This window comes from Macaca thibetana, chromosome 12, assembly GCF_024542745.1.
Source record: "Macaca thibetana thibetana isolate TM-01 chromosome 12, ASM2454274v1, whole genome shotgun sequence".
Lineage (NCBI taxonomy): Eukaryota > Metazoa > Chordata > Mammalia > Primates > Cercopithecidae > Macaca > Macaca thibetana.
Genome location: NC_065589.1, coordinates 115446010 through 115465556, shown reverse-complemented (window position 1 = coordinate 115465556; position 19547 = coordinate 115446010). Strand labels below are relative to the sequence as shown.

General features: G+C 39.8%; 1 long non-coding RNA gene across 2 annotated transcripts in view; it reads left to right on the top strand.

Moving 5' to 3' along the window:
- LOC126932646 (uncharacterized) overlaps positions 1-13155 on the top strand; it is a 61136-nt gene extending 47981 nt beyond the window's left edge. For both annotated transcript variants that reach the window (XR_007718264.1, XR_007718263.1), the window contains one exon: positions 9371-13155. This is a non-coding gene — a long non-coding RNA (uncharacterized LOC126932646). The remainder of the gene's footprint in view (positions 1-9370) is intronic.
- The last annotated feature ends 6392 nt before the right edge of the window (positions 13156-19547 follow it).

Sequence of the window (19547 nt, the reverse complement as noted above, 5' to 3'; positions counted from 1 at the left end):
CTGACAAGAGGATCTGTGTGAAGTTTGGCCAGCAGAAAAGGGAAGCAGCCTCCACCATGTTCTGAATGTGAGTTTAGCATGCTAGGTGCCACCACAGCCCCCAAACATTGTCACTGGTGGCTAACTCACTCTGGTGTTATAGCGGGGCTGCCAGACCCACAGCTCTGTGGCCCCCACAGACCTCCTTCCAGGCATGGCACAGCTTTGCTGAGAAATGCTCTGGCTTCCTTGGCAGGTCACCTGCATCATTGAGGTGGAGGTGGTGGTGGCGAGAACACCTCTAACTACCAACTAGGTGTCTGAGTACCACAAACTTAGTGGTTTAAACAGCAGGAACAGAGTCTTCTGGGGTGCTGGAAACGTTCCACGGCTTGATCAGGGTGGTAGCTCCTCAGATTTATCCACATGTACAAGTTTTTCAAGATTAGACACTTTGTAGGGTATATCTTATACTTCAATACAATGTTAACCAATGTTCCACATAGCATTAATCATTTGCAGTGAGTACTATCAAGAAAAGTTATAGCGTTCCATAAGAGGGCCTGGTCTGAGATGTGGGATCTGAGAGAACACCAGAGAGGATGGGCACAGGAGGTGACCCGGGGGCTGTGGTGTGAAACAGGCATGGGCTGGAGAGGGCACCCACTGTAGCCCATGATAAAGACATTGCACTCATCTCCAAACCCTATGGGCTTCCAAGCAGGAGACATGTCATAGATTACTTTGAAAAGAGTGAATGTTCAAGTACTTTTTTACTAGCTGAGTTAGCAACTGAGTATGTCTCTGTAGCACTACTTTATTTTCCAATTTACATTTAGGGTATGCACCCATTTCATATAGACCACGATATGCTTTGGATTTGTGTCCCCACCCAAACCGCATGTCAAATTGTAATCCCCAGTGTTGGAGGTGGGGCCCGGTGGGAGGTGATTAGTTCATGGGGGCAGATTTCCCCCTTTGGTTCTGTTCACCTGATACAGTCCTCATGAAATCTGGTTGTTTAAAAGTGTGTGGCACCTCCCCACTCTCTCTCTTCCTCCTGCTCTGGCCATGTGAAGATGTGCCTGCCTCCCCTTTGCCTTCTGCCATGATTGTAAATTTCCTGAAGCCTAACCAGCCATGCTTCCTCTACAGCCTGCAGAACCATGAGCCAATGAAACCTGTTTTATTTATAAATTACCCAGTTTCAGGTATTTCTTTATAGCAGTGCAAGAATAAACTTAAACAAACCATGACTTCTCTCTTCGCTTTTCCTGTCTCTTCTGTTCAAGACAACAGTACCACTGAGTCAGTGTCTGACATACACAAAGGATAGTGCCCATATACCTCTCCCAGACATAACTCTAAGAATGAACAACATCTAGACCAAGACTCTTTTGCAGAACCAGCCAGCTCGATCTTCCAGTGGACCATTGCTCAGACAGTGCTCCATGTGGCATTGATTAGTAACTGCAGTAAAATATGCTTGGAAAATATTTGGTCAGACAAAGTTACACAGTTTTCCTATTGCAGGACTTCTCATAGAGTTTCCCATGTTAATGTGCATTATGATTCTCTAAGAGGAGGAGATTATATGCAACATTCCCAAATTTATTTGAACCACGGGACCCTTTTGTGAGGTGAACGGTATTAGCAAGTCAAGATACTATGTTAATCTGACGACATACAACACAGTGCATAGGTAATCCCTACTAGTGAGTGATTTGTGGCATTATGTCATACAGTAACCTCCTTTATCTTAATTCATTTTTAGAATAAATATAAAGAAATGACAGAAAGCTGAGGTTGTTGTTTTATTTTTGTCTTTCATGAAGACTGATTTCTTCCACTACCATTACCTGCTCACTTTCTTCATCTGTCTTTGGAGCCTCATTCATCTTCATTGGCTATTGATTACTTTCTTCTCTGGTGATTTTAAGTAGCTAAAAAACCTCCCAGTGACTCCTCATATTATGTGAAAGAAATTGTATTTTTTTAACCCCTTTCAGAAATTACCATAAAACTAATGGGAGTTAGATCCCCATTCTGACTATCACTGTTGACACGTAAAATCTTGTTTTTCATATCTTAAGTCCAAAACCATGTTATCTGTTGTAGATAATTTTAGTGGAATAGACTGCAAAGAATCCTAGGAATGTTAATTCTACTACATCTGACATATGGAGAATTTTTGGTATTCAACTCAAGTTTTGCATTTTCTTTGCAATTTTCAACATGCACAGCCTCACACTCTCTTTCAAAGACTCTGGTATTATCCAGAAGCAATTACGAAAAAAAACGAAATTACCTTTCGTCATTCTATCTATTCAACGCCTTGGAAATGCAGACTGACAATGAACTGACAATTATTTGCAATCCACTTTCAGTTAATTTCACCATAAATTGAGCCTGAGGACTGCTGACAAATAAAATATATTATTCATCTGAAAACATTCTCTTTGGGTCTCCAGATCTCCAATCTATTTCATTAGTGATCATGATCAAACTAAGTTGGGAATTGATTTATGCAATAGTTATCCTTCCACAATAATTAATTAGGAAAATAATGCTTTGGTAGAGCTTTGAAAAGGAGTGATTTCTAAGGCTCTTTGATAAAATAGAAAACTTTAAAAATAATTATGAGGCTGGGTTCCTAAGGGAGTAGATATGCATTGCCTTTCCTATTTCCAGAATACACTAGACTTAACTCACAGTCAGGGATAGCTCCTTGAATCTCAATTCAGTTCATCTAACAGTTTTTTGATAGTGTACTACATGCCCAGCACTGTGTGCTAGGTCTGTGAAGGTAACAGAAAGGGAGCTTTTTCAGTGAGTGTATATGGGCAGGTAGCCATATATGGTATTAACTATTCTAATAAATGCTATAATAGACATACTTGCAAAGTATTTTTGCAGTCATAACAGCTCCAGGGATTAATTCTGCTTAAACCATTGGGGAATGCTTTGTGGGAGAAAGTGACATTAGAGTTGGTCTTTCAGTTGGGAGAGATGAATGGGCTTCAGAGAATCCAAGTGCAATTCTAGGTGGAGAAAATACACGAACAATTGCAAAGAGCTGGGAAAGGTCCAAGTGGGTTTGAGGAGATGTGAGAAGCCTGGGTTGGCTGTGAGAGGTTAGGAGAGGAATGTATGTTGGGATCAGACTGTGAAGGAGAGATGTAAAGTGGACAGACAATTTTTAATAAATATGATTTTAAGCCAGAAAGCTGTGTTGTTCAGGTGACAAATCAGGTTACAGTGCCATAGAGTGAGGGAATTACTGGAAGATATTGCAATTGCCCTGGTGAGAGGCAACAAAAAATCATGGGAGAGGAAAATAGGGATGCAAGGAGAAACAGAATTTGGGAATCATTTAGTTTATCCCCTTAATAGAAGCCACGGCACATTGAAGTCAAGGAGTTATAAGGATCTCGTGGGCGTTGAAATCATGGAAGTAGTGAGCAAATGATGGTGAGGAAAACACACAATGAATCAAGTGCTAAAGCCTTGAAAGAAGTTGGAGGTGTCTAGGAAGCTGATAGATGGGGATAATGTTTGTTCACTCTTTGGTTCATGTACTCATTCAAAGTCCTATAATTCAGAACCTACTCCACTGGGCACTGGGGATGTAAACACCAATAAGACACATTAAGTCAACAGCATTGATCAAAGAGGGAATGTATTATCTTCAGGCAGGGAAAGGTTTCAGGGTTAGTTAACAGACCTCAAAAGTGGAAATTCATGAAATTCAGGATAATACATACAGGTCAACAAGAACTTATAAAGAAATGGGAAAAGATGCTGCTCCAAGTCAAGCTTCATGTCACTTTTCCAGGCAGGAAGACAAGAATGGAAAATGGCAAACAATATATATGTTAATCTTACCCCCTTTGAGGGATTTCTCCTAGAAGTCATCCACTTTCATTTTGTTTTTCGGAATGGGTCACATGTCTATTCCTAGTCTGCATGAAAGCGTGGGAAATGTAGAATTTAACTGAGCACATTTTTGTGCCCAACAAGTTCTTCTAGAAAAGAGGCAAGAAAGAATGGACATGGCCTAGACAACTAGCAACTACACTTTTATGGTAAAGGGTTCAATTCACCAAAAAGAGCTAATTGTCCTAAACATATATGCACCCAATACAGGAGCACCCAGATTCATAAAGCAAGTTCTTAGAGACCCACAAAGAGACTTAGATTCCCATTCAATAATAGTGGGGGATTTCAACATCCTACTGATAACATTAGACAGATGATCGAGACAGAAAATTAACAAAGTTGTTCAGGATGAACTCAGCTCTGGATCAAGAGGACCTGATATATATCTACAGAACTCTCCACCCCAAAACAACAGAATATACATTCTTCTTATTGCCACATGACACTTACCCTAAAATTGATCATGTAATTATGTAAAAAGCTCCTCAGCAAATTCAAAAGCAAATTCAAAAGAAAGGAAATCATAACAGTCTCCCAGATCACAGAGCAATCAAATTAGAACTCAAGATAAAGAAACTTATTCAAAACCACACAACTACGTGGAAATCGAACAACCTGTTCCTGAATGACTCCTGGCAAATAATAAAATTAAGACAGAAATCAAGAAGTTCTAATGAGAATACATGGAGACAGGAGGGGAACAACACACACTGGGGCCTGTTGGAGGGGTGCAGGAAGGGAGAATATCAGGATAAACAGCTAATGCATGATGGGCTTAATACCTAGGTGAAGTGAAGTGTAGCAAACCACCATGGCACACATTTACCTATGGAACAAACGTGCACATCCTACACATGTATCCTAGAACTTTAAATTAGATTAAATTAAATTAAGAAATCAAGAAGATATTTGAAACTAATAAGAATGAAGAGACAACACACCAGGATCTCTGGGATGCAGCTAAAGCAGTGTTAAGAGGAAAATTTATAGCACTAAAATGTCTACATCACAAAGCTAGAAAGATCTCAAGTCAACAACCTAACATCACAAGAACTAGAGAACCAAGAGCAAACAAATCTCAAAGCTAGCAGAAGACAAGAAATAACCAAGATCAGACAGGAACCAAAGGAAATAGAGATGTGAAAAAACCCTTCAGAAAATCAACAAATCCAGGAGCTTGTTTTTTTGGCAAAAATTAATAAAAGAGCTAGACTGCTAGCTAGACTAATAAAGAAGAAAAGAGAGAAGAATCAAACAGATGCAATCAGAAATGATAAGGGGAATATCACCAGTGACCCCACAGAAATGCATATTTAAATATATTTTTGGCCAGGCATGGTGGCTTATGCCTATAATCCCAGCATCCTGGGAGGCCAAAACAGGAGGATCACTTCAGACCAGGGGTTCAAGACTGGCCCAGGAAACATAGTGAGACCCTGGCTGTACGAAAAATAAAATAAAAATTTGACAATCATGGTTGTGCACACCTGTAGTCCTAGATATTCAGGAGGCAGAGGCAGGAGGATCACTTGAACCTAGAAGTTCGAGGTTACAGTGACCTGTGATTGCACCACTGCACTTCAGCCTGGGCAACAAGAGTGAGAACCTGTCTCAAAAATAAATAAAAATAAATAAATACATTTTTACTGTATCGTTCTCATTGATTAAAGGCTTCCTAGAGCATAAGTTCTAGTTTAAAAGTAATTTTTCTAGAATTTTGAAGCATTGCTCCATTTTGTTCCAACTTCCAGTGTTACTCTTGAGAAATCATGCCACTCTGATTCTCATTTCTTTGTTATGTGATGTGATCATTCTCTCTGTAAAATCTTAGTTTCCTCTCTTTATCTCTAATGTTCTGAAATGTCATAATAATGTGCCTTTGTGTACATCATTTTCCATGTCTTACACATGGCATTGGGAAGATCTTTTCAATCATGACACTGCTTTATTGTTTCTGTGAAAATCCTCTCCCCTACTGTTTTATACTAGGATATCTGACCTCCTGGACATTTTCTTCATTCTATTTCCAACTCTTCTATTGAATTTTTAAATTTCAGCTATCGTTTTTTAATTTCAAGAGCCCCTTCTTTTTTCTCTAATTATTACTGATGTGGTTTGGCTGTGTCCCCACCCAAATCTCATCTTGAATTGTAGTTCCTATAATCCCCATATGTTGTGAGAGGGACCCTGTGGGAGGTAGTTGAATTATGTGAGTGGTTACCTCCGCGCTGTTCTCATGATAGTGAGTGAGTTCTTGCAAGATGGTTTTATAAGGAGCTTTTCCCCCACTTCACTCTGCAATTCTCCTTGCTGCTGCCATATGAAGAAGAATGTGTTTGCTTTCCCTTCTGCCATGATTGTAAGATTCCTGAGGCCTTCCCAGCCCTGTGGAACTGTGAGTCAATTAAACTTCTTTCCTTTATGAATTACCCAGTCTTGGGTATTTATTCATAGCAGCATGAGAATGAACTAATACAGTTACTAACTATAATTAATAATTATCTTTAATTGTAGTATAGCAAGCTTCTAAGTGAGGTTTTTAATAAATTTGGAGTTGTGTCTGAGGCTGAAAGCCTAGAATGCCATCTATGCCCGTATTCCAAAAGAAGATGTTAGACATTCATGAAGGACTAACATACCATGCATTTACAGTAACATGAGTCTTGTGCCCATAGCCCACCTCTCAACTTTAGTCCCTGTGTGAAGAAAGAAAACTCCATAAAAAAGCTAGAGACTCTTTAGAGTGAGTTAGAATTTTTTTTTTTTTTTTTGAAGAGCGTCATATATGGGCACATGAACATTTAAAGTAGAAGTTTCTCTCCACCTCTTGGGTCAAGCAATGGGAGGCTTCATGTGCACACTGTAGACACTGAGTTACTTGCCAGGAGTGGAGACGAACATCTCAGTCCCCAGTCAGCTGCTGCTGAGCTGCAGAAATGTGTAGACTTGTTCTGTGCTTCTACTTGAGTGGAGAGTGGGGAAACAGTATTCTTGGGAGAACTAGACCCATGTCCTCTGGATTTAGGGGGTTAGGTGGGTGGTGGGGCAGAAGGATTAGTGACTTCCACTCACCTAAGGCTGCCTGGAGATGCTTGTGTGGAAAAAAGAAGGGACTGCGGTGGGAATGGTCTAAACTTTCGTCATTGAATTAGACAGAGATTCATGAGTTTTTCCAAGAACTAAATGAGAAACCAGGAAAGTAATAGTGAGCTTGAGTTTCCACCCAAGAGTTCTGGCTCAACAGAATGAGCTTGCATCAAGAGTACTTGGGAAGAGAATTAGGGGAAATCATGAAAGGTCAGCTGCATGGGGTTTCACCAAGTAAAGTGTGGGGAGAACAGTGTGAAGTCAAAAGTCCCACAGGAGCGTGAGAAAAAAAAAAAAAAACTGTGCAAAAGCACCACCAGCAGAAAGGGTCAGCATTGGGGCACCTGCCACACAGAGGTACCAATGTCAGGTACGACCGCCCAATAATATAGGACTGTCTTTTCCTCTTCTAACCCCTGCTCCCCTTGGGCATAATACTAAGGGGGGCAGAGAAGCATCAGCTGGTGAAGAGAGAAAGAAGGGTTTTGATGGAGACAAAAAGAATAGACCATGAACCCCCACTTCCATCTGGCAGAATTCAGAATCAGACCCAAGCTAGAAAGTGGGAGAAGATATAGATTAGATAAAAGATGGAAGATTAGATTAGAGCGTACTTTTCAATACCCCAAAATGAGACGGTTCTAATCTCCAAAAGTGCCCGGAAAAGCCTTTGACTTTGCACAAGATATTATCCTGGTGTGGGAGAAAGAAAATCTGACAGAGAAAATTTAAAGATGACCAGGTTGTTTCCTGCCTGTTATTTGTCAAGTACAATTCATTTAAGAAAGTGGTTATAATAGCATTTTTGTTTCCTTTTCCATTCTCTGTGTCCTTGTAGAATCACACTTTTGCCATCATTTCAGTGGGATTTCAGGTGAGAGAAAAGATGGACACATGTGCTCAGTCCCTTTTTAAACTACAAGTCAATGTAACTGCCTTATTTATTTTATTATTTTATTATTATTATTATTATTTTGGACCAAAAGCTCCTTTTCCAGGAAAGACTAAGTTGACCTACTGATATTTGAGTGAGTAATCAATAGATAACAGGAAAATCCAAATTTCCACTTCAAATATTGGGCATATTCCACTTACGTAAGTTCATTTAAGAGAGAAGTTTTAGCCCAGCATGGTAGTGCACACCTGTGGTCCCAGCTACTCAGGAGCCTGGGAGATCGAGGCTGCAGTGAGCCATGATTGAGCCACTGAATTCCCACGTGACTGACAGAGTGAGATCCTATCTCAATATAAAAAAAGAAAGTAAATTAAAAAGAAAACAAAAAAGAAAAACTATAACTGTCGTCCATTATCTTGTAGCTAACCATCTGAACTAATTTCTCAGAAAGAGCAGTCATTGACTGTCACATCTGCCACCTAGTGGCCACTCTGATGCACACATTATGCTAATTCTTAGCCTACATCTTTTCATCCTTCACCCCTGCATCCATCGTTCATTCATTCACCCATCCATCTATCCATCCATTCATCCACCCATCCACTCATTATCCCTTCATCCATCCATCCACCCATCATTCATATTCATTTACCCATCCATCCGTCTGTCTACACATATGTGCATGGTGCACTTATTTGGGTAAGGCTCTAGGTATACAGATAAACAGAATACATGAGCCCTTGACCTTCCTCGAGGAAGTGACAATCTAATGGGGGAGAAAAACATGTATTTTTCTTTCTTTGAGGGAGGATTCTAAAAGCTAAGTCTCCAATGTCCAAGTCTGTGTTTCAAGATTTTTTTTTAAATCTCAACTGGCTTCTTCCCTGTAATTTAATGAAATACTTAAGCCTTTGCCATATTAAAGGGGAAAAAATCCAAAAAACAAACAAACTTTTCATAAATCATACTACCTCTAACCATTTTCTTATTTCTTTCCTTTCATTCATAGCCAAGTTACAGGACACACATGGCCTTTTGGTCTACAGTGACTGACAAGTCATTGGCAAAAAATTGCCAGTTTTTAAGGTAACTGGTGGCAGTAAGTGGTTTTTACTGAAGGGCCTCTTTATTTCTTCTCTTCATGCAGGCCAAGATGTCAGGGTCAAAGCCATCTCAACTTTAAGAGACCCAAGATCCAGTGTAAAAATGGGATCCTAATTTCTAAAGTTCCAAGTACTCTGCCTTTCAGCTATACCTTCCTTTTTATGTATGGAAATTATGGCTCTGGAAGCTGCAAATTTTACAACAGTGGCAAAATAACACTAAAAAAATTTCAGAATTCTAGTGGCTATTGCATAGAATGTTCCCGATGAATAACACCACACTTTTTAAAAAATTAATGATTTATTTATTTACTTATTTATTTTTATCCTTTATTTTTTTGATACAAAGTCTTGCTATGTTGCGCAGGTTGATTTCAAACTCCTGGGCTGAAGCCATCCTCCCACCTTGGCCTCTCGAGTAGCTGGGACTACAGACAAGAACCACTGCACCTGGCTCAACATTGTGTTAGCAGCAGTGACGCTGTTTGTACAGATTCACTATCTGCAGTAACTCAGTTCTTGCCTCCTTAAAAGAAAGAATTCATCTGAGGAGCATAACACACAGTGTGAAAGTATATTTTAAAAGTTTTAGAGCAGAAATGAAAGGAAGTAAAGTATATTTGGAAAAGGGCCAAGCAAGGAACTTTGGAGTTTCAAGTGCCTCCCCTTGACTTGGGGTTTATATGTTGGTATGATTCCAGGGTTTGTGTTCTCCCCTGATTCTTCCCTTGGGGTAGGCTGCCCACGTGCGCAGTGGTCTGCCAGGACTTGGGAGGGGCCACATATAGTGTGTTTACTGAAATTGTGCACATGCTCATTTGAGGCATTTTTCCCTTACCCGTCACATATTCCCAGAAGAAGGTCATATACCAATTAAACTGCCATCTTGCCTCTTAGTGTGCATGCCTGGGCCCACTAGCCCAAGTCCTGAGATCTTACCGGGAAGCTGCTGCTCATCAGCTTCAGGTGTTTTCTGTCTATTGGGAGCGGGCCGTTCCCTGGCACCAGCTGTGACCAATTACAACGTTAGCTAGACAGTTTAACAACTGCCTGACCATCACTTGATAGTCGCCTGACATTCCGGGTGGAAGGGGGCCTCTTCTGCCCTGCTCATATCTGCCTAACTACCTACTCTAACAATTACACTTTAAGATTGATCCTTTCCCTTTCATGGGCAGTGATTGCTTTCCTGATCATCTCATTTCTTGTCCTGAGAACTTGGCTTGACTTTCCATCTGTCAGGGGTACATGGGTTGTTGGGTCTGTGTATATAGGTGGCCAATCAAAAGGCTAGGAGCCTCAAGAATATGGCTAGACAGAAATGGAGCTGCACCCCATTTGCAGCTAGCAAAATATGGCCAGACAGAGATGTGGGTTGCACCTTATTTGCAGCTAGACTGATTGTGATACAGGAGAGAGAAAGAAATTATTTAGGCAGATAGTGACGGCAAAGAGTCCTTGGCAGAACTTCCCTTCTAACAAAAAAGCATAACTAGAAATCATGTCTTTTCTAACAAAGAGCAACCTGAGAAATAGGGGTGCAAAACATAAAAAAGGAAGCTGGAAGCTTGCACAGGGGAATGCCAGCAACCGCACCAACAAAAAAGGGCTACCTGGGAGACAGGCGTGTCCGCCATGGAAGCTCCATCTTCCCTTTTTTGTTAGCACATGTACAGTAAGAAAGAAATGGGCAACATGAAGAAGCTCAGGCAGAGAACCCACCTGCATAATAAAAGATTGGGGTGGGGGCTGCCAGAGATTCGCACCCTGTGCAGATGGCACACCTGGTCCTAACTGATTTTTTGTGTCCTACGTAGATCAGACATCGCCTTCATCTTAACTCATCTATGAAAACCACTGCATTTCACCACAAATAGGCAACGCATTTTTCTGGGACACCTCTCTGTAGCAGAGAACTATTCTCTTTCTTTTGCCTGTTAATCCTCCACTCTTAACCTTACTCTTTGTGTGTCTGCATCCTTGCTCTCCATGGCCACGAGGCAACGAACCTCAGGTGTCACCCCAGACAATGATGCCACTTCAATCATTGCAGCTCTCAAGGCATTATTTAAGTCTCTGGGTTTTTTTGTTGTTGTTGCTTTTGTTGGTGGTGGTGGTGGTGGTGGTGGTGGTGGTGGTTCTGGCTGTTTTTTGGGAGTGACTCTGGAAGAGCTGATCTACAGGGCTCTCAAATTAGGTCTACCCAGGGATGCCTTCAATAGGTATAAGCTTCTAATAGTGCCTTCAATGGTGCAGCTTCTAAAAGTATTTCAAAAAATGTTTATTGCATATTTTGAACGGCTTTTCACAAAATGCCTAATAAAAAGTTTAAGTGATTTATAAGAAAATTAAATCTACTGACCTTTTTGTTTAGCCCAGTTCATTGAAGAACTCCATCCTAAAGTCAGTAATCTAATTAAGAAACAAGCTCAATTGAAAAGACTGCCCATTGAACTAACTTGGTCTCCAAAATACAACTTTCCGTATTTAGCTAGCTATTTTGAAATTCCTTGTAAAAATAAATTTACATTTATAAATGAAATCTCCATTTCTAAGGGTGTCTTCCTCTCAGTACCTAAATCACAATAGGAAAGACATTGGCTTAAAGCTTACGTAACAAATTTTACTCTTGTTTAAGGTAATTTTCCCAGCCCTCTTGTCTTAACTGAGTCTTTTACCTACGCCCTTCTTTATCTCAGCAAATAGTGGCATTTAGACCTAAGTTCTATAAATTTTCCACCTAGTTTCACACAAATGTCATGACTTTGGAAATGCAAATTTAAGGCCACCTACCTAACAATTGTTTAGAGCAAGGAATAATCAATCATAAGATTGATAGTCTAAAGTGGAGAGAGATTTTGAAAACTGGAAAATGCAGAATATTTATTTATTTATTTATTTTTGAAACAGGGTCTCACTCTGTTACCCAGGCTAGAGTACAGTGGCACAATCATAGCTCACTGTAACCTTGAACTTTCAGGCTCAAGCAATTCTCTCACTTCAGCCTCTGGAGTAGCTGGGACTACAGGAACACACCAGGAACACACCACCATGTTCAACTAATTTTTTTTTTGTAGAGACTGGGCCTCGCTATGTTGCCCAGGCTGGCTTTGAATTCCTGGCCTCAAGTGATCCTCCCACCTGAGACTCCAAAAGGGCTGAGATTATAGGTATGAAAAAATAAATAAATCTCAGGACCCCAAAATCACTAAACCAAAGAGAAAAGTCAGGCTGGGAACTGTGAAGGGCAAACCTGCCTCCCATTCTATTCCTAAATAAGATGGCTACAAAGATTAAAAAAGCTACATGCCTCCCTCACAATTTGTCCACAAAATAATTCCTGGTGGACAAAGGACAGACAGAACTCAAAGTCATCCCTCTGCTCCCAGGAGACAAATGCACAGCTGATTGCTTCCTTTGATTCATTGGAAGGCTAATCAGAAACCCAAAATAATGCAACCATTTGTTCTTTATCTACCTATGACCTGGAAGCCCCCTCCCGACTTTGAGTTGTCCCACCTTTCCAGGCCGAACCAATGTACATCTTACATATATTGATCAATGCCTCATGTCGCCCTAAAATGTATAAAACCAAGCTGTGCTCCGACCACCTTGGGCACATGTTGTTAGGACCTTCTGAGGCTGTATCACGGGTGCACCCTTAACCTTGGCAAAATAAACTTCCTAAATTGATTGAGACTTGTCTTAGATACTCTGGTTTACACAGGCATGAGTCACCATGCCTGGCTAGCAGAATCGTTAAAAAGTTGTAAGATCTGCTTCTCTCTGTGTGTCTGTGTGTCTATATGTATTACGTGTATGTGATATTTCTCTACCAAAATATCTGAAAAAAAAGCTCTAATTTGCTTGAAGAAAACCTAAACACTTAGATCAAATATTTTAATGCCTTTTAGTTCATGTGATTTGAGTAAATCTTTGGTAAATAGGACGAGTTTATTACTATTGTTGTTTTAATAAAAACGACTGTGTCTTGTGATCAGGAAAATACCCATGCATTTAACTTTAGAGTTCATGCTTAGCATTTGCATCCTTTAAAAATGGGTTACATGGAAATAACTTAAATGATGGCTAGCCTTGTTTAATGGGCAATTCAAGAATTATTGTTAAAAATGACTAGACTAGGAAAATGTAGACAGGATAAAAGTTTATAAATAAAATTTTCATGGTTTCAAAAATCTTTGTAAGTAACTTAAAGTTGTGTTATAAATAAGTAATAGATTCTCATGAAATATCTGAATCATTTCTAAGTACGATAAAATGCTGAAACATTAATTGTTACACATAAGTTTAAGTTTGTTTTTGGCTTCTTAAATTGTACAAAAAGACAAAATGCATTTAGGTCTGTTAGTAAATATGTTCTATTCCACATTAAAAAAGTTGTACTTTAACCAGATACAACGAATGGCACATGCATGTAGTCCCAACTACTTAGGAGGCTGAGGCAGGAGGATCGCTTGAGACCAGGAATGTGAGCCCAGCTTGTGTAACAGAGACCCCATCTCTAAAAGAAAAAGAAAAAAAGAAAATTTGTACCTTCAGGAAGCACATATTTCTAGAAATTATGAAATGGTGCTAGTCTACAGAATTGGTTTGCAACTGCTAAGAATTAACAACTATAATTAGTATAAATAACTAAAACTACTAGAAATAAGGGGAACAATTCAATATGCTAAGTAGGAAAGTGAGAGTGTTTTGTTGAGAAAAATTATAAGGAAGGCATAAAGGTGTGCTTTTTTCTCTTTGGGAGAAAAGTAATTTTGTCTAATTTTGATATTATTTAAAGGTTGTTTCAAAATATGGATTTGGGAAGTAAAGAGAAGCAAGGAAAGAGGGAACCAGTAAGCAGGAGAAAGAGATTTTGTGTTTTATCAAGATAATTTCCTATGCTTCATACTGTCTTTATTAGATCTCTGATTACTTAAGAAAATTGAGTTAAAGCATTAAGTTTTTTTCCTACAAATATGCTTTTTTTTTTTTTTTTTTTTTTTTTTCCATACAGGGTCTGGTTCTGTTGCCCGGGCTGGAGTGTGGTGGCATGATCTCAGCTCACTGCAACTTCTGCCTCCTGGGCTCAAGCCATCCTCTCACCTCAGCCTTCCAAGTAGCTGGGTCTACAGGAGCATACCGCTGTGCCTGGCTAATTTTTTGTCGTTGTTGTATTTTTCATAGAGACAGGGCGTATTAGTCCATTTCCACGCTGCTGATAAAGACATACCCGAGACTGGGCAATTTACAGAAGAAAGAGGTTTATTGGACTTACAATTCCATGTGGCTGGGAAGGCCTCACAATCATGGCTGAAGGTGAAAGGCATGTCTCACATGGTAGGAGACAAGAGAAGAGAGCTTGTGCAGGGAAAGTCCCCTTTTTAAAACCATCAGATCTCATGAGACTTATTCACTATCACGAGAACAGCACAGGAAAGACCTGCCCCATGATTCAATTACCTCCCACCGTGTCCCTCTCATAAACACATGGGAATTCAAGATGAGATTTGGGTGAGGATACAGCCAAACCATATCACGGGGTTTGCCACATTGCCCAGGCTGATCTCGAACTCCTAGACTTGAGCAATCATCCTGCCTAGGCCTCCCAAATTGCTGGGATTACAGGTGTGAGCCACTTCCCCCAGCCTTGCAACTTCTTTCAATTAAAACTCTGGTTAAAGGAATAATTATTGTTTCATAGTGGCCTGTGATCCTACTCTTGATCAAGTGTTTTGAAAGTTTATTTTCGACAAACTTCTTAAAACCAAATTATAAAATGAAGTCTTTTTGACCTTGAGCCAGCTGTTGGACAGCCCAGAGGACCCCTGGAAATGCAAAAGAGAGGTAGTAAACAGATTAAGCAGCTTATTTGATTCATTAAATTACATGAGAAACTTTGTCAAATAAGAAATGGAATTTAACCTTCTTCAAGTCATATTTTTATATCTTCAAGAAGGTTCATAATAGGGATAGAAAGAACTCTGGCAAGTACAGGTTTCTGATAAATTTGAGTTTGTGGGTTTCTTTCTTTTTTTTTTTTTTTTTTTTTAGGTACCATTGGACTGGGTAAGAATTTCTAGAACTCTAATGAAGAAACTAATGGGTTTGTGAAACTGCTAACCAAGATTAAACAGAACAAAAATGTATTACATGACACTGAATGAACTGACAAGAAGGAATAATGGGGCTTAATGGCGTTTTAAAAGAGAAATATTTCTGATTCCTTTAATGTTTCATTATCCAGATTTAAGGGAACTTTTTTTTCCTTTTAAACTAACTATAACTTATAGCAATTTGCTAATGCATACTTTCGTAAACAAAAATTGAAACAGTTGCTTTTGTTCCTTACCTGATCCCTCCAAAACTCAGGAATTAATTCATGGGTATTCTTATTTTTGTTTATGATAATATGGTTATTTGCATAAATTCAACAAAAGTCTGTTCTCTTTAACATGATACAACTGAAAACATTGACTATATTATCAAGGCTTTGACTGGAATGTCATATTTGAACACATGCATACAATATCTGGCTTTAAGGGCAAAGTCTGATGTCTGCATTTGTTTGACTTCCTAGCATTGAGAGGTTTTAAAAAATCCAGTCTGAGGTTTCTTGTCAAAATTATCAGCAAAGCAAATTTAAAAGGAACCTATATGGTTATTCTTGCTGTACTTACACAGATAATTAGGCCAAGTTTGAGACTAAACTTATTTTACAAACAAATTGGTGTTACTGTGATTATTTTTAGTAGAAGTGGAGGTGACAATAGAGAGAAATTATGTTTCAGAAGAAAACCATAGTACACATGTTGTTAGATCGTAGCCCTGTTCATTGTTTTCAAGTTTTTATTATTTATTTAGGATTAGATCTCAAATTCCTCTAGTTTACTTCAATATCTGGCTACAACTCTCCAACCAAGAACAAAAACTGCTAAGCTGGACAATTTGACATAAGTTTCAGGGATAAAATCTCATGCCTGCTGTGTTGATCACATGGAGAGCTCACCAGAATGCCCAATGCCACAATCCAAGGAGGGAATCATGGGAACCCTGGTTTATAGTCAGTGGGCCGGAAGCTGAGGTCAAAATCTGAGTTTGTAATTGGCATGGGAAATGGGGTCAGTTTCCTAGGACTGAGCCCTCACCTTTCGTGAACTCTCAACCCAACTTTACCTGGCTGTCTCCAGGTAAGTAGGATCAGAATAGCAGGACACTTAGCTGGTGTTTGCTGCAGAGTTGCTTGGTTGGCATGCGGAGAAAACCCCCCATACATCTGGTGCCAGAAGTACTGTGTGATCGTGAGTAGGGAGTGGGGAAACATACTTAGGTTTTTCCCATATGTACATCCACGCAAATATATGTGTGAATCTTAGTATAATTCTTTTCATCTTATTTGATTTCAAGATAATGAAAGTTGTATTCTTATTGCTATTTATTAATAGGAAGTCTGATTAATCCAGAAAACAGTATTTTTTGGTCTCTCTTCTAAAGTAATTTTCATTTTCTCTCATCTAGTTTTCACATGAAAGCTTGATGGAACTATAATACGAAGGATAATGTTATGTAAATGCGGTCTATTTAGAAGTGAAATTCCTGAGTCAATGGTTTCCTTTCGTTTCTAGACAGTGTAAGGGTAGTACTTGAGTTGGTGTTGTTAACCCCCTCCCCAAAACATGAAAGGTAATAGGGATCCTAGGTGGACAGTCCTGCCACTGGAGACATTTGAAACTCAAATTCCATTTCTATACATCAAAGGCTAAATCATGCTAAAACTAACATGTTTACAAAACAAATTTTGATGTAAACAAACCAACAAAACTCCCTCTGATTGCTCTCATTGCACTTAGGTAAAATCCAGTCCCCTCCTGGTGGTCCCCAAGGTCCTGACTGGGCCAGGCCATCCAGTGGCACCTAGCGCTCCTGCTCCAACCCCTCAGGTGCAAGCTCCTCCCTATTCATGGACCCCTCTCTGTTGGAAGCCCTTATCCCACTTCAGGTCTAACCCTCTTTCATCTCAAGTCTTACATGTTGTGTCCCTGGAGAAACTTTCATTAACTCCCCACTCAAAACTGTTCCTCCTGTTCCTCTTTTTCATCCCACTTTTCAACTCATTATTAAAGGCACTTATTTCAATGTGCATCGTGTCATTTGTGCTGTGATGATTGGTTGACTGTGTATGTTCATCCCAGAGCTCTATTTTGTTTCTTTTCTGTATCCAGTGTTTTTCAGAAAGAGGGTTGGGCGTGCTTATGGCATCTGGGGGAACAATTCTTCATGCAGTTTATTAGGTTATGCATGATAATGATGCTTAACAAACAACCCCCAAGCCTCATTGGTCACAGCAAGCACTGATATCTCACTCATGGGCTTGGTGCTCAGCTGGGCTTGGGGCTCAGGTCTGCTCTGCTCTCTCACTGGTGTTTCCTGTTTGAGGGCCCAGGCGGATGGAGGTATGGTTGCCTGAGTATGCGTTCTGCTGGTGAATGACATGAGCATAGGAGAGTGAGGGAACACAGAATGGTTCTTAACACCTCACCCAGAACTGGCACAATCGCCTATCTGCCCACATTTCTCTGGTCAAAGAAATTTTTATGACCTAAAATCAATGCAGGAAGTTTGATGTCTTTAACAACTGGACGCTAAATGTTGGTAATACTTCTGCTGTAGTCTGAATGTTTGGGTTACCCCAAAATCTGTATGTGGAAATTCTGACTTCCACAAGGTGGTATTATTAGAAGATGGGGGGTGATTAGGGCTCTACCATAATGAATGGGATCGTGCTCTTATAAAAGAGGCCTTACAGAGGCTCCTCACCCTTCTACCATGTGAGGTGACAATGAGAAGCTGTACATCCATGAGAAATGGGACCTCACCGGACATTACATTTGGTAGTGCCTTGACCTTGGACTTCCCAGCCCCCAGAAGTGAGGAAAATAAATTTCTGTAGTTTACAAGCCACTCTACAGTATTTTGTTATAGCAGCCTGAAGAGACTGAGACAATCTCCCATGCTCTGTGAAAACTCCAAACTGCTCCTTGGTCCTGAATCTCTACCCTCACCCACATTGAGAGCCCTTCTCTGTGCCTGGCACACAAGAGGCATAGAATGAATATTTGGTGAAAAATTAACTTTGCCAAATTGCCCTCCAAGAAATGTTGTAAAACCTTACTGACTAGGGAATGCTACAGGCATTTGTTTAATGTCCTTTAAACATAATTATTTTTTCCATACAAAACGATACCATATTTTAACCTTGTAGAATAAGGCTGTTATTTATTTCAGACAATTAGTGACAATTTCTTTTAGAAATTCTCTATTCAAGTCTTATGCTCATTTTTCTATTACATTTTTCTTCCTCATTTGGAAGAATTCTTGTCATAGGTAACAAATATTTTTCCAGTTTGCCTTTTAAATGTTGTAATAATTTTTTGGCAGGCAGACATTGTTAACATTTATATAGCCTCATCTCTCACTGTTTTTGTTCATGGCCTGCTGAAGCACACATTTTCACTGCATCAAATGGACAGACTATAATGTACTTAACCAATCCCTTATTATGGGCTATTTACTAAGTTTATAGGTTTTTTTTTCTTATCAGTAACATTGTGATGAAGATCTTATATAAGCCCTGAAAGTAGAAGTATCGTATCAAAGGATATTTTTTAAGTTCTTAATATTACTATTGAAATTTTGCTTCCTAGACCCTATACCTCAGTTCCCCCAAACCCCAGGACTCACATCCCAGACACCCCTTCATCCCAAGACCCACATCCCAGATCCTCACACCCCAGGCCCTGCTGCTGAAATCCTTACTGGTCAGCCTTGTGCTGAAACGAGCAAGGAGAGGACTGACGGCAGGACTGAAAGGGCAATGGGAAACTGTCCAGAATACCTCAGATGCTCCTTCTGCCAGCAATGCTTTCCCCTGAGGTCATCCTATGGCACTCTTCTGGGATTTAGGTCTCCTCTCAAATGGCACTGCAAAGCCTAATCCTGGCCCCTTCATCTAAAAGTGACTCTGACTCTAGCTATTCTTTACTGCATGACACTGTTTGTTGTGGTTGTTGTTGTTGTTGTCGTCATTGTTGTTTGTTTGTTTGTTTTAATTGTAGAGACAGGTTTTTGCCATGTTTCCCAGGCTGGTCTCGAACTTCCTGGGTTCGAGCAATCTGCCTGCCTCAGCCTCCCTAATTGCTGGGATTACAGGTGTGAGCCACCACACCCAAACTACACTGGTTTTGCCCCCTTTAGTAGCACCTATTTCTACCTGATGTTCTCTTATTAGTTACATGTTTAATTTCTGTCCGTAATTATCTTGTTTGGTGTGTTGACTGCAGTATCTCCAGCACCAGGAACAGTTTCTGGCACAGAGAAACTCTTCTCAAATTGACTGCTCATTGGAATCACCTGTGAAGGTTTGACAGTCCCATTACCCACCCCCCACCATAGGAAAGAATTGTTTAGTTATTAACTTTACCAAAAAATGGAAAGATTATTTTTCTCCAGGATATAGAGAATGTAGCAGATATTCTCAAGCA